The sequence below is a fragment of the Falco punctatus genome (assembly GCF_963210335.1).
Source record: "Falco punctatus genome assembly, chromosome: 3".
NCBI classification, from domain to species: Eukaryota; Metazoa; Chordata; class Aves; order Falconiformes; family Falconidae; genus Falco; species Falco punctatus.
In genome coordinates, this window is record NC_137582.1 from 58756773 (window position 1) to 58769930 (window position 13158).

Here is a 13158-nt window from a genome sequence, read left to right on the forward strand (position 1 = left end):
GAGGTGGCTGTAGAGATGGAAATGTGATTGAAGTCCTGGAGACAACAGCAGCTCTAGCTATATATATATGTGGTAACTGATGGGCAAAGGGCATCTGGGACACTGGGTGTTCTTCCCTAGAATTGCCTTTATTTATTCTGGACATATCACCAACCCCAGATGCAGCAAATACTTTTATACCATATAATGTTTAGGTATTTTAATTTACGTCTTTAAGATGGAGGCAGATTGCAGCACATCTTTAGAGTTTGTCTCAGAATATATGGTTATGGACTACTGGATAATAATTCCTCAACTGTTGTGAAAATGCCAATTGAAAAGTCTGTGGTCTGACTGCTGGAGGTGTTGCTGGCTGACAAACTAAAAGATATCTACATTTTTCATAGGCAGGGAAAGGTGGAAGACAAAAATCTATGAGATAAAAATAAGTATGGATACATCATCGTTTTTCTCCAAAGCAGAGTTATAGACTGATTGAAGGGCCATTACCTGTAAAAATCAGAATAAATTGCCTAGGAAAAATGGTGACTGACGTGAGTGTCATGAGGTCATCAGGTTAGTTTACGAATCAGCATTACTGAGTTTACATCAGATTTAGTTTACTAAGCAGCAGTTTTTATTGAGTAAATGAGCTACCCCATTAGCTTCAGCTTGTCCCCAAAAAAATCTTCATTAACTAACCACTTCTGCCAAACACAGCAAACATCTCAGGCTTGAGTATTGTGGGGAATTACCAGGGACTGAGCCACAGAAATCACAGTGTAAATACAAGCCTAAAAGAAGACTTGCCAGTTGACTTCAACTTCAGCAAGTATTAAAATATGGATTCAGTGGAGACAGACAGAATTGGAAATCTGCAGTGAGAGTGAAGATGAATCAAAGTGCATGAAATTAAAAGTTTTTACAAAAACACATTTTAAGCACGGCAGCTGCTAAGAATCAGCAAAGCAGCTACAGTGAATAGTGGAAAGCTGACCGGCAGATTACATGTGCGTTGGTAGCACGTGAAATGGTTGCAGGCCTTGTTGTACAAAATTATTTAATGACATTACAACTTCTAGATGTGAACTTCTTTTCACCTAAAGTAATTTGAGAAATGCAACACTTTCCCCTATTTGATGAAAAACCATGACTTTGTAACTTACTGCACTTTAAGGGAGATGTATACTAATTTGGATTTTGCAAAACCTATACAAACTGCCCCTGTAGAAAGGTACCCACCTCTTCTTGTTACATCGTCAAAAAGCAAACACGCACCAGTTTTATTTTACAAGTGAAATGTTTTTCATAACAGTATGGATGAGCTAGATATTGCTGACAGCTTGAATTAATAATTTCTCTGGGCTTCTTTCTCTCTCCTAAGAAGCATGATGTCATGCTCCAGTAACAATAATAAGATTTTTCAGGAGAAAAAAATTAGATGTAAAAGACAATGCCAGATGATGCCAATGTAACCATTGCTTTTCTGTATGAGAAACTGACAATGTCTCAAGCCCCAAGGAAGGTAACATCATGTAAGTGAGAAAAAGGATAGCGTTTTTTTGAAACAGGAAGCCTGGACCAGGTGGATACGCCTAATCCTGCACCCATGATTAATGTCACATGTTCAGAATTACTACATTGATGTTGTTTGATAACCACACTGTTTATTTTTGGAGATTAGTGATAGTAATTGGCAACATTTCCCAATTACACAGGTTCTGGCTTGGGATAAAAAGACTTTCTTCCTTATGATTCTGCATAGGCATTGGCCGGAATGCCACACTAAAGGAGTCCCTGACTCCTCTCCATGCATGACGGAGAGAAGACCGTCTGAAAACTGAGGAAGGCTTCCTCTTATCATCATCATCATCTGGCATAGTTAGTTTTTTTCCAGTGGTGCAAAGGTGGTGCAAAGGACATGTGTATACCAAACTTTATGTGTTGAGAAGAAAACACAGATGGTTTGCGGGAAGTGCACATGGTTGCAGTGCAAATAGAAATAAACTCTTTAATGGAGTCAAGCTAATTTTTCAGTGGGTGGTCTTTTTTTTGTCATTGTTTAGCACATGTATAAGGAATATGGTGGCAGTGGTCAATTCACTATATGATATTACGGACAACAGATGCAAGGCACTCAGTATTGCTCCACCTCATTCTGCTGAACATGATCTCCTTGATAATTGTAGGGGTGGAAAGAAAGATAGATAGAGCCATCTCTTCTGTATTTTCCATTTATGAACGTGACAGAAACAATCTTGACATTGGGTAATAATCAGTTTTTCTTGTGTTGCAGATTTGTCTGCTACTACAGCATAGGGCAAGTGTAGTATGACATTTCCCAGGATCTCATGTTTTCTAGCAGCATAATGGAAAAAAAAACCCAACATTTGAAAAGATTCCTCAGAAATCATGTTTTGCAAGCCATTTCTGTATTATTCCCTAGGATTTGGTTGCACAATTTGAGCTTTTGACAGAAAAAGGACTAGAAACGCTTACATTTGTATCTTCTAAAAAATATCATAAACTGGATTCCAACAGATTAATGCTCCTGACCCAGACTCTTCTGGTTGTAAAGGCACCTGCAGTGAAATAGAGGAGCCAGATGTTTCTGTGACACCAGGCATATGGAAATTACGAGCTGATTCTACAATGCTTGGCAGCTGAGGACACTCAGCACCTTTTACAATTAGATCCTCAATGAGCAAAGTTTGCAGGAAAAGAAAGATCTGTCTCACTTTTGCAGCTTAACATACTGCTCTGATCTGCAATATTGTACTTAAAATATTAAAAAATGTATCTGCAAAACAGATGGAGGAAATTGTTATCCTTCACTTGATGGAATTCCAACACTGCTGCTGTGGTCCCACGAATTCCCACATCTATTCAAGCTTTCTATCCAGTGCTTACTTCTATCTGTCATGTTCATTATTTTCCATTCACTAGTTTTGACAGCCTTTTGAATGCAATAAAGGGATTCTGGATGCCATTAATTTGATGACCATCTCATATCCCTCTATATCTCCTGCCTGCAGGGGAACTGGAGGCCTATAATAACAAGAAAACATCTTGTAAAGTAAGTATCAAAACATGGCTACACTGGGGGATCAAACAGCATCAATAAAACAAGCCAGATATCACACCTTGTCCATCTAGTCTACACGCCCAAGTCATATGTGATGAAGGAATAAAGACAAAGCGTTTTGGAAAAACTCATGTTAAAAGCTCTATGCATATATTTCTCACCATCAACTATTCACACCAGGAAAGGTGTTACTGATTCTGTGTTTTGTTGAAATAAGTGCAGGACACATATCTGTTTTATAAAACTATTCTGGACCTGCTTTGCTACTCAAAATCAGTTTCTTCCTTGTCTGTCTCCCTCTCCTTTTGTCACTTCTCCCCTTTTTTTCTTAACCATCGAACTGTTTGCCTTTCAGTGAAAGGAGGTATGTTGAGCCTGGAAAAAAAAGTATAATATTAAGAGTGAAAACTGCTTTAACTCCTACTTGTTTACAGATACATGTTTTCTGCATTGGTGCATGTCACCTATAGGGTGGGCTATTATATATTTTATTAAATAAAATAACCCCACCCATATGCTTTCAGGCTCGGTACCCCTTCACCCTACAGCTATTATGCAACCATCCCACCCAAGCTCACAGGACATAAGACCAATCTTTATACTTGGCGTGAGTCTTCTCTACCAAGTCGTACATACTCTCCATAAGGAAGCTATATACTTAACATGCTCAGTAAGCATTGACAGAAACAGAAAAAGGCTTTCAGGATTCCAGCATGAATTTGAAGTCCAGAAAGGGGAATGACTGGGAAGGTAAATCAGATTATGGGAGGGTGTTCTTATTCATAATACCATGCATAATCTGTGGAACTATGCAACAGCAGAACAGACGATGTGCCACAGGCTGCGGAGTCTGTGTAGACAAGGAGTGCCTGCTCAAGCACTAGCCCCGCAAGTGGCTGATGTGAGCTTAAACACAACCATGCATTTACGTAAAATGACACTGCACACTTTTGGGCGAACGTGATGCATCTTTTTGGCTGTGGATCGAGTCCTAGAGGCAAATTTAGGAAGGTTTAATGTTGGTATTAGAAATCTTAACTAGTGACTTCTTGCCCTTATTTGTCTCCCTTTTTCTGAAAAGAGAATAAACATTTTGGTCTTAGCTGTGCATTAATATAACTTCTAACATGATCTAACTTCCCTATAGCAACATTCCAAAGAGGGAAAGAGGTGGCATAAAACAATATGTATAAGGACAGAGCCAGCTCCCTTGGAAGTATGTAATAAGACAGTAACTGACTTCACCTAGATCAGAGCATGCAGCCTTGCAAACCATGTTATCAGCACTTCCAACACAGATGCAATACTTTCCCTCACCCCACCTCCATCTCTCTGATTACCTTCTTCCCTTGCTTCCCCCTTTTTTTTTAAAGAGGCAAATGTTAAAATGTCACATAAGAATTCAGGGAACTGTGTGAGATAAGACGACTGTAAGGCTACAGCACCAGGCAACAGCTAATTCTGTCACTTGGGTGTAAAGTACCCTTCCTGCAAAATGGAAAGTGACAGACTTTCTCAGGACTTCCTGAGGGAGTCAGATTGGGGCTAGTAGTTCATGGACAGGTTGGGTTTTATTCATAGCTTGTATATTTTTGGTCTTACAAGACCCTGGCTTTTTTTTTTGCCACAGATGTACATCATTTTACTTGACTGTTAGCAAAGTTCAGGAGAAGAGGGTTAAAATAAATTGAAAGGAAGGAATTTTGGAACAGAAATAGCCCGCTTTGTTTAAACAAAGAGTCTGACAGCATTTATTTTGTTATACTATTACAATGTTCTGACTTCCATCTCAGCCTTCCCAGAGGGACACAGATTTACATTTTACTTTAGCTAAAGACAGAATTAACTTGAAAAATCATTACAGCAAAAAGAATGGTTATCGAGCCACCATCGTCTTGACTGTGCAAAGACAAAAAATAGGTGTCTTTCTCAACAGAACAAGCAAGAGCTCTGTCACAGCAGAGGGATTTGTGATATCATTTATTGTTTTTTTTTTCTTTTTTTCTTTCCTCTGATAGCTTAGCTCAAATCCCTGATCAAAGCAACTAGGGATTGTTCTGCTCAGATGGCTTACTGCATTTTAAGTGGAATGCAATTTAGCGCTCTCCCATCTGACCAAAGCCAAATTCAGTAAGGGAAAACAATTTCCAAAGACCAACATATCCATTTCCCCCTTGAGAGGCCAGACAAAGGTTGTGGCATTAGAACAGATTACCAGCATCTGCCTACAGTATGATTTGATAAAAGGGAATATTAGACTGTGATGGCAGCCACTAGACTGTCCCTCTTTGCAAAATAACATTAGGTGGTTCCAGATCCCAGTTGCATTGTGCTTTGTTATGGATCACTGTAAGATGCAGTGTGCTAAGATCGGTGTAATAGCAAGAAATAAAAAGAGTAAATCACATCTTTGTGTATACTTCAGAGTTTCTGTGGGTTTTTTTTTTAATTTACAGATTTCTTTGCTGCCATATTTCCTTTGGGCTTATCTATGCCATTACTAAAGAAAAAAAGCAGTCTCTGTTTCCAAAAGTGATTCATAATAAGTGGTTCATAATATACACACCCCATAGTCCACCATAGCTTCAAAGAGCCAATTACTGTTAGACTGTTGCATAAACACATATTTAGGAAGCATGAAAACATGTAATTATTTACTGGATCCAGTACCTAGTACATCATATCTGAGCTCTGAAATGGGAATTACTGATGTGATACAATATAACGGCTCTAAACAAATTGCTGTAGTACAACAGGGGCCCTGCAGAGCTGTACTCATTAAACCCACTTATTACAAATTCTTACTTAGTTTTTTGAAAATCCAAGATCACTCAATCACTTTAAAAAGCTCATCATCCCCAAAAACCTCATCATCTTCTCTGCAATTCTTGGAATATGCTGTGGTTCCAGAGAGTTTTGTAATTATTATATCTGAGGACAACCAAAATATTCAGGCTTGTCTTAAAGGAGTGACATGGAACTTACTGCAGGTGAGTGGCAGCACATTGCTGGAGGCTGGACAGTAGCACACACTAAAAAGAAAAACCTGCATTATTTTTACACACTGGATGTATTAATTAAGCATAGACCCTTCAGGAAAGAGGCCTAAGTCTTGCTTCCCAGAAGAAAACTGTAGTTAAAAGCCACCACATTAGCCTATTTTAGGAAAACGGCAGGAATTATTACTGAAAATGTGATCACATTATATAAATTGGAGCATGTCTTCAGCTTACTGATTCAGCTTATTTATGTCACCACCATCATAAAAACAATGCATTGGAAATAAGCCAGAGCAAAGAAAAGATTTAAGTCTTTACTGTATTTCTCCATGAAGTGAAAATTGAATTATTTGCCCTTCATTTGCTACAGGCATCTCAGCTAGGACACAATGTATCCCTAATGCTCAAAGTTCTACTGTTTTAGAGCAATGACCAGTCCCTGAGAACAACATTTTGGATTAAGGTTATACTGTCCTCCCACAATATGCAAGTAGAAATGAACCGTGTTTTTATTTTATATTCTGCTTCACACTCTACCCATTAGTTTGCAATTAGAAGCTGGCACTGCTATGGGAAACCTGCCTCTTTGTGATGTGATTCTAGGCCTACTTCAAAGAAGGTTGGTTCCTACTCCTGCCTGCAAGTCAGAAAACATTGTCCCCAAACATGCAGATGCACAAGGCTGCTGAGTCAGAGCTGCTGAAGTCACATCAGCCTTGCCCTGTACCAGACCTAATTGTTAGGACAGCATACCAGAAGTAAACTGCTGCCTCTGCAAGAGGTAGACCTGTCAGCCAGCCTAAGCTTGATGGCAAAGGGTGGATTTGCCTTGTGGCAATGGGCAGAAGAGATGGTTGATTAAGCCACCGCTTCTTGGATTGTGGCAAAATCACTGAAGTTTTACCTTTTGTTTATAGGCTTAGAAAGCAATTAATTCTCAGTTAATGAGACTTGAGGCGTGCAGTGCTCAGTCAACACAGCAACCTTCAAATTACTATTTTGCTTGTAGTATCCTCCTCCTGTACATTTTTTATGGTAAATCAAGTGGTATTTTGTCTCAGCTAGGTGCTGGACACTCAGGTGCTTTAATATGCTCAGACAGGTACGGCTGCAGGCTCCACCAGGGGTACCTATACAGAGAATGTGCACACCAGCAGGAGCATGGTGCACAACCATGGGACCAAGGTTGTCTCACTGCATTGATGCACCAGGCAGTCTCCATCTAACTGGGGCCCTGGACGCTCCTGCAACAATCTCCATGTAGTGGAGCATTTGATAACACACATGCCTAGTCTGAAGCAAAAGCATAGCTCAAATTCAAACACAATCTGCACTGCTTTAGGGAGAACTATAGATGTCTGACCACCTGAAATGATCATCATTTTAGCGTGCGCTGTATAATCAAAGGAAATGCATTAATGGCAGAATGTATTTAGGCACATTCCATACAGACATATGCAAAGGGCTTCCACACAATTTTTCATCTCTGTAAAGAAATTAAGACTAACAAATAATGAAACTTTACATTTTATGTAACTAATCACTACATCCTCTTTATTTGTGCTGCCACTAGATGAGCAATCTACTTACAAGTTTTTTTCATAGGATGGTATAGATTTCTTTTAAAGATACCCTTCTTCTGAAAAATCATGGGTTTTCCTTTTTCATTTGAGACTGTCAAATCTACATGTCTGATGGCCATCCCTATTCGCAGCATCAGGAAAGGCCCGTAGGGTCCTGCAGAGCAGCACGCTGAGCAGCAGTCAGCAGTGTACCCTTGCACTGGGGGCTGCCAACTGCATGCCCAAAGCACAACTGGCAGTTTGAGGGAAGTGTCATGCTGGTGAGACCGTATTTTGAGTCTGTGCCTAGTGTGGCACTCCCCAGCATGAGTGACACATGGACATTGATAGTAGGGTTGGAGTGTGATGTGCCCGATTTCAGCCTTGGAGATGCCCAAGTTATTTGGACAACTGGAAAAGTCAACCACACAACTGCCATCTGAACAAAACAGCAGAGCTGTCCTGTGTTTCTGGAAATGTTCACAAAGTAAGAACATATTCCTTCAAGACATTTTAAGATCAAAGTTCTGAATAATTACGATCTTTCTCATATTCTTACCTCATTAAGAGCTTTAGCCCAAATGTTTAGAAGCCTATCAAGCAAACGAAGCGTAAGAATAGTAAGCAAAGACTGAATACTGAAAGGTATTACAAGTCTTTCATTTCCTGCATTTGAAACATATTTATAACTGTGGACACCACTTTTAACTCCTCCAAGCTTTATGTTTTCAGCGGTGGAAAAAATAAACAGGCTATACACTACAAAACAAAGTCCTCTCACACTTTCTCTTTAGGAAGTTCTGAGCTTTTTTTGCTGTTTCATTATGCTCAGCAAGTTGCCTTGAGCTTTTCCTGAAATTGTAAGGACTGAACACTTTCCTGAGGAGCTGTGAGGGAAAGTGGACTTGTCATAAAGAAACCAAAATCACCAAGCTCCAGGCTGAATGCCTCAGGTTGTCTCTCTCCAGATTTGAGCAGTGTCTCAGATAGGAACAAACAGTTTAAATTCAATGTTCATAATCACACAGAGAAAAGAGGCAGAAGAAGGGAGGACGATGAAAAATCAATGTAATATGGTCCACTACCTGACATCAGTACAACTCTGAACCACCTGTAACTACCAAGTATTCTTAAAGTAGAGGCCTGTGCAATATCTATTCCAATAATCCCTGTTTTTCAGGCCACAAAGCTCCATGTGTCTTCAGGACATACAAACTTTACATCTAAAAATGGAATTTATCAAACTTCTTTCACCTCCAGTTCTTGATTGGCATAAAACTACACCACATGTAAACTGACCTGCTGCAACCTGCCAAATGTTTGGGCAGCTTTTCCATGGCTCTTTCCCATGGCTCAGTCCCGCTCCTTCTCAGGCACTTATTATCAGAGCAATTTCCATAAGCGCCTTGCATCATGCTTTAAGTCAGTTAGAAGTGGTCCAGCGAGAGCTCAGTTCTGAGTTTCTCTCATTAAAAACTTCCACTGGCTTTAAATACATGGGGGTTTTTTTGGTGTGATGTGGAGCTTAACATTTGTAAAGCTGACTTGTGGGATAGACAAGACGGAACTTGTTCTAGCTACAGTCAGATGCCTCTGAAATTGGAAACTGTGTTCTTCTCCAAGGTCAGCTCCTCATTAGTAAAGGAAAATATTTTTGAGTGCTGGTTTCAGCAATTTGATAGCAGATCCAAAGGCAGACTGCATTTCAGGATTACTCAAGGAAACAGAGGAAATGAACCATGTAAATTCTTTGTCAAACATTTCTACACTCTTCAAATCTGTGTTAAGATTTAACATCTGCATGAAGGCCTTAACTTAGTTATATTTCTCAGACCTTCTGCGGAAATATCTTAATTTTGGTACAGATCCAGAAACCAGCCCTAGCTTCAACCAGAAATCAAATCTGAAATCCTAACTCCTTGTTTCTTTTTGGACAGAACGATCTCTGAAAGGACAGATCTGAGGAGTCCAAAAGAGCTTTCACACAGCTGGCATTCAGTCAGTTATAGCTTCCTTCTCCACAGGATTTTATTTTATTTTTGCATACTGCCTGGCACAAGTCTATTTTTAAAGTTGTTTGCATTTTTCTTTCTCTTTCTTTCTTTCCTTTTTTTTTAAAAAAAAAATTGGCTAGGCAGCCCTTTAGAGATTTTCAACAAAATACCTGACCCCTCTTGGTCAGATGTTCCAAGGGAAGGAAGGAAAACAGCTTGCTCAGCTGAAGCTCCATAATTAGCATATACTGTGATAACTCTCAGTCCTTCTTTAACCTGCCGGCTACACAGCACGATTTCCTTGGGATTTTTGTTTGTTCTGCTTTTAAGCAGAAGTGTAATATTACTGAGAATCACCAGATGGCATTGCTGCAGATAGCTTTGAAATTTCCGTTCACCTGACTACAGAGGACACATACAGAGAAAATACATATTGCAATCTAGTGTAGTTTTTCCTGATGTTACTGCTTGAGCTCTGCTACAGAGATGTCACTTTCAAATTAAACATATCCAATCTCAGTTATATATTTGTACCTGCATGTGTTAATGCTTAAACCCTCACAATGTCATAAAGTTTGTTTGCAGCAAAGGAACAGCTGCACAAGCACGGTTTAGAAACACAGACAGAAGAAATAGGAGAGAAAGGTGTTTTTTAGACTACTTTAAAATGTCATTGCTTCTTAATGACTGTATTTTTTAAGCTCACTGAAATGATTTACAGACTTTTAGAGTTGTTTAAAGGATATCTATTTAGTGACTGAATCTGCTGGCTGAAGAGTTTCAGCTACAATGGTTGCACCCGCAAATAACCTGGGATCAAATTATGTCATAACTCACAGGTCATTAAATTCCTCTGAAGACACCAAATGACACGGGAGGTAATTTTTAGTGCAGGCTATGGAGTATAACATATGCCAACACTTCAGAGCTGCTGTAGCTCTCAGCCTGCGCAGCCCCTCTCCCAGGGATGGTCCCGGCCAGTGCAGGGTACAGCTGCCTCTGTGGGTATGACTAATGCCAAGCGAGCAAATACGAGAGTGAATGGACCTTTTCAACTACTCAGCTTTCAAGGCATGATGGAATTGTGACATGGCATTTATTTCTGTTACAGTGGTAACTTTGTATTTCCTCTTCTTCATTTCAAAGTCCTTAATTTCAAAACCAGGATAAAACATCATTTCGCGTACAAAATCACCTTATGAACAAAGTGCCCCCCTCCCAGATACATGCAGAAACTTCACTTTGGTGAGGTTAGGATGTCTTTCTGCACTCACAGTGTAACACTTCATCCTGTTGATGACAACAGGTTTGTGCCTACACCCCCATTTTTACACTCAGGCTCAGTTTCAGCCAGATGCACTCACCCCGTGACGTTGCTGCGATAGCACTAAGACCAGCACAGGCTGCAGAGGCCACCAGCTGGGCAGTCACCCATAGCTGGGCTCTGTGCCACAGCCAGCAGATTAGGACTGGATTTATAGTTAGATTGAGCACATCCTCAGGAACTGAAAAGCTCTGCCAATAGACATGCATTCCTAATTTCAGAAATAAACCTCCAACACTATGTGGCAAAAGGAAATTAAAAACCTGAGGTTACAACCACTGTAGCATAGGCTAACAGGCAGAGGTAAGTGTGATTTTTGTCCATAGCGCTTGCTTAACATTTTTATCTAGATGTCCTGGAAAGCTGTGGGTCATTTCTCTGGAGGAATAATTTTGAAACCAGTGGACAGGCAGTTCTCTTGTCTTTTCCATCATCGTCAAGCTGGCATTTCCCTTGGCTTCCAGCAGTCAAGTATCCAGAGTTCCCAGTATCAGTATACGATCAGATCACAGCTTTTTGAATTAGTGAATGAAAAGCCAGGTCCCTGAAGGAACTGCTGATGTTGATGAAAGAAATTTTGTTTGGTTGAACAGACAGGTAGTTTTGGGGCAGGAGGACAGCCTTCTCATTTGGGGATGTTAAATCTGTAGTTTAGATCATAACTGCCCTTACATTTCCCACAAAAGCATTTGAAACAGCACCTCAGTGGAGATAAGTCTGAGATACCATTCTCCTTTCTTCACATCTGCCTAGCTGTTGTGCTTTTTCCCATTTTATTGAAGCAGATATTAATAGAAACCACCAATGATACCTTTCACGTTTCTCTTCTGTGAGCCAGCCACAGGCAACAGCAAGGTAGTCAATATAAATGCTTTTGAATGGAATTAATTCAGCTCGAATCCCCATTAAAAAGATAGTGGTATGTAAGTCAGATAGTAAAAGAGACAAGTTGTCTGAAATGCTACCAGTGCAAGGGATGGGCCCTTGGGAACCCACGAATTAAAAAATGAGAAAGATAGCTCATTAGAATTCCCACAGCAGAAAATAGATAGCTACAGCAGTCTTTAAATGCTTTTCTGGATGTCTGAAAAGAGGGCTGCAAATCATTCCCCTCTCTGCAGTTTAAGGTGCCAACTACAGAAGCAGTAACCCAAGATAAACCCAGTGGTTTACACTTTTCAATAACATAGTTTTGTTCATATGATTTTTTAATAAAGTCAGCTACCCAGAGAAGAGCCTCTTTGTGGGTGTACTACAAAAAAGGAACATAAACAAGAGACAGTTTACAGTAACTATTTTCATCTTTTGGGTTTTACAGTGCTTTTGGCTGATACGTACAGCCAACCTTCTCCATTTATACACCATCATCTCCAGACACAGGCACCATTTATCTGAGTGACAGAAACAACATCTTATATAATTTAAAAATGGTTATTCTCTTCTGTATTAATAATTACAGTTATTTTTATAAAGGAAAAGTGTTAGCAAAGCCATTCTCAAAGAACTGAAAAACCACTCTGGGATACCCAAATTGATCTAATAATGGTGAATGCACGCTGAAAGATCCCTGAAAACTCCCATCCTTCAGCTTTTGCTTCAGAATACATTTGACACAAGCTAATACTGTACAGTGAAGTAACACACACCTTATGTAAATCCTGTCTTTGCAGTGTGGTGCAAACCCTGCATGCATGCAAGAACTACTTTTATAGCAGAAATGTTGTCACGTAAATACTATTTTTCAAGGATTAGTGACTTAGACAAGAACTGCTCTGCAGCATTTTTTAAAAATGCTTTGATGTTTGTGATGTACTGCCAGTGTATTTCCAACAGTATTTAAACTTGTTACTTTTAGAAAAATGAATTAAGCTCAACATTTTTGGTAAAAGGATTGAAAGTGTATTTTGATGACATAAACCAATTGACAAGCAGCTTTAAAAAAGACTTGAGTGAGAGATAAGGAACCTACAAGGTATAAACAACTGCACCTGTGTGAGGTAACACACAAAAAGGCAAAAGAGTACAGAAAACAGAAATTAAAGAACCAGGAGAAGAGGTAGTAGGCACAGTGAAATACTTATATTAGTCAATATTAGTCATGAATGTGAAGAGTAGATGTATAGTAAATTAAGCTTGTGTAAAGCAGTGGAATGAATGCAGAAAAATCAAATGAGACCCTTTCATCCTTCCACAGGGAAGAGCACACACATGTAAT

General features: G+C 39.6%; 1 protein-coding gene across 7 annotated transcripts in view; it reads right to left on the reverse strand.

The window, feature by feature from the left end:
- Window positions 1-13158, reverse strand: part of DLGAP1 (DLG associated protein 1) — a 358503-nt gene that overhangs the window by 102156 nt on the left and 243189 nt on the right. The gene's annotated exons all lie outside the window — the stretch shown is intronic.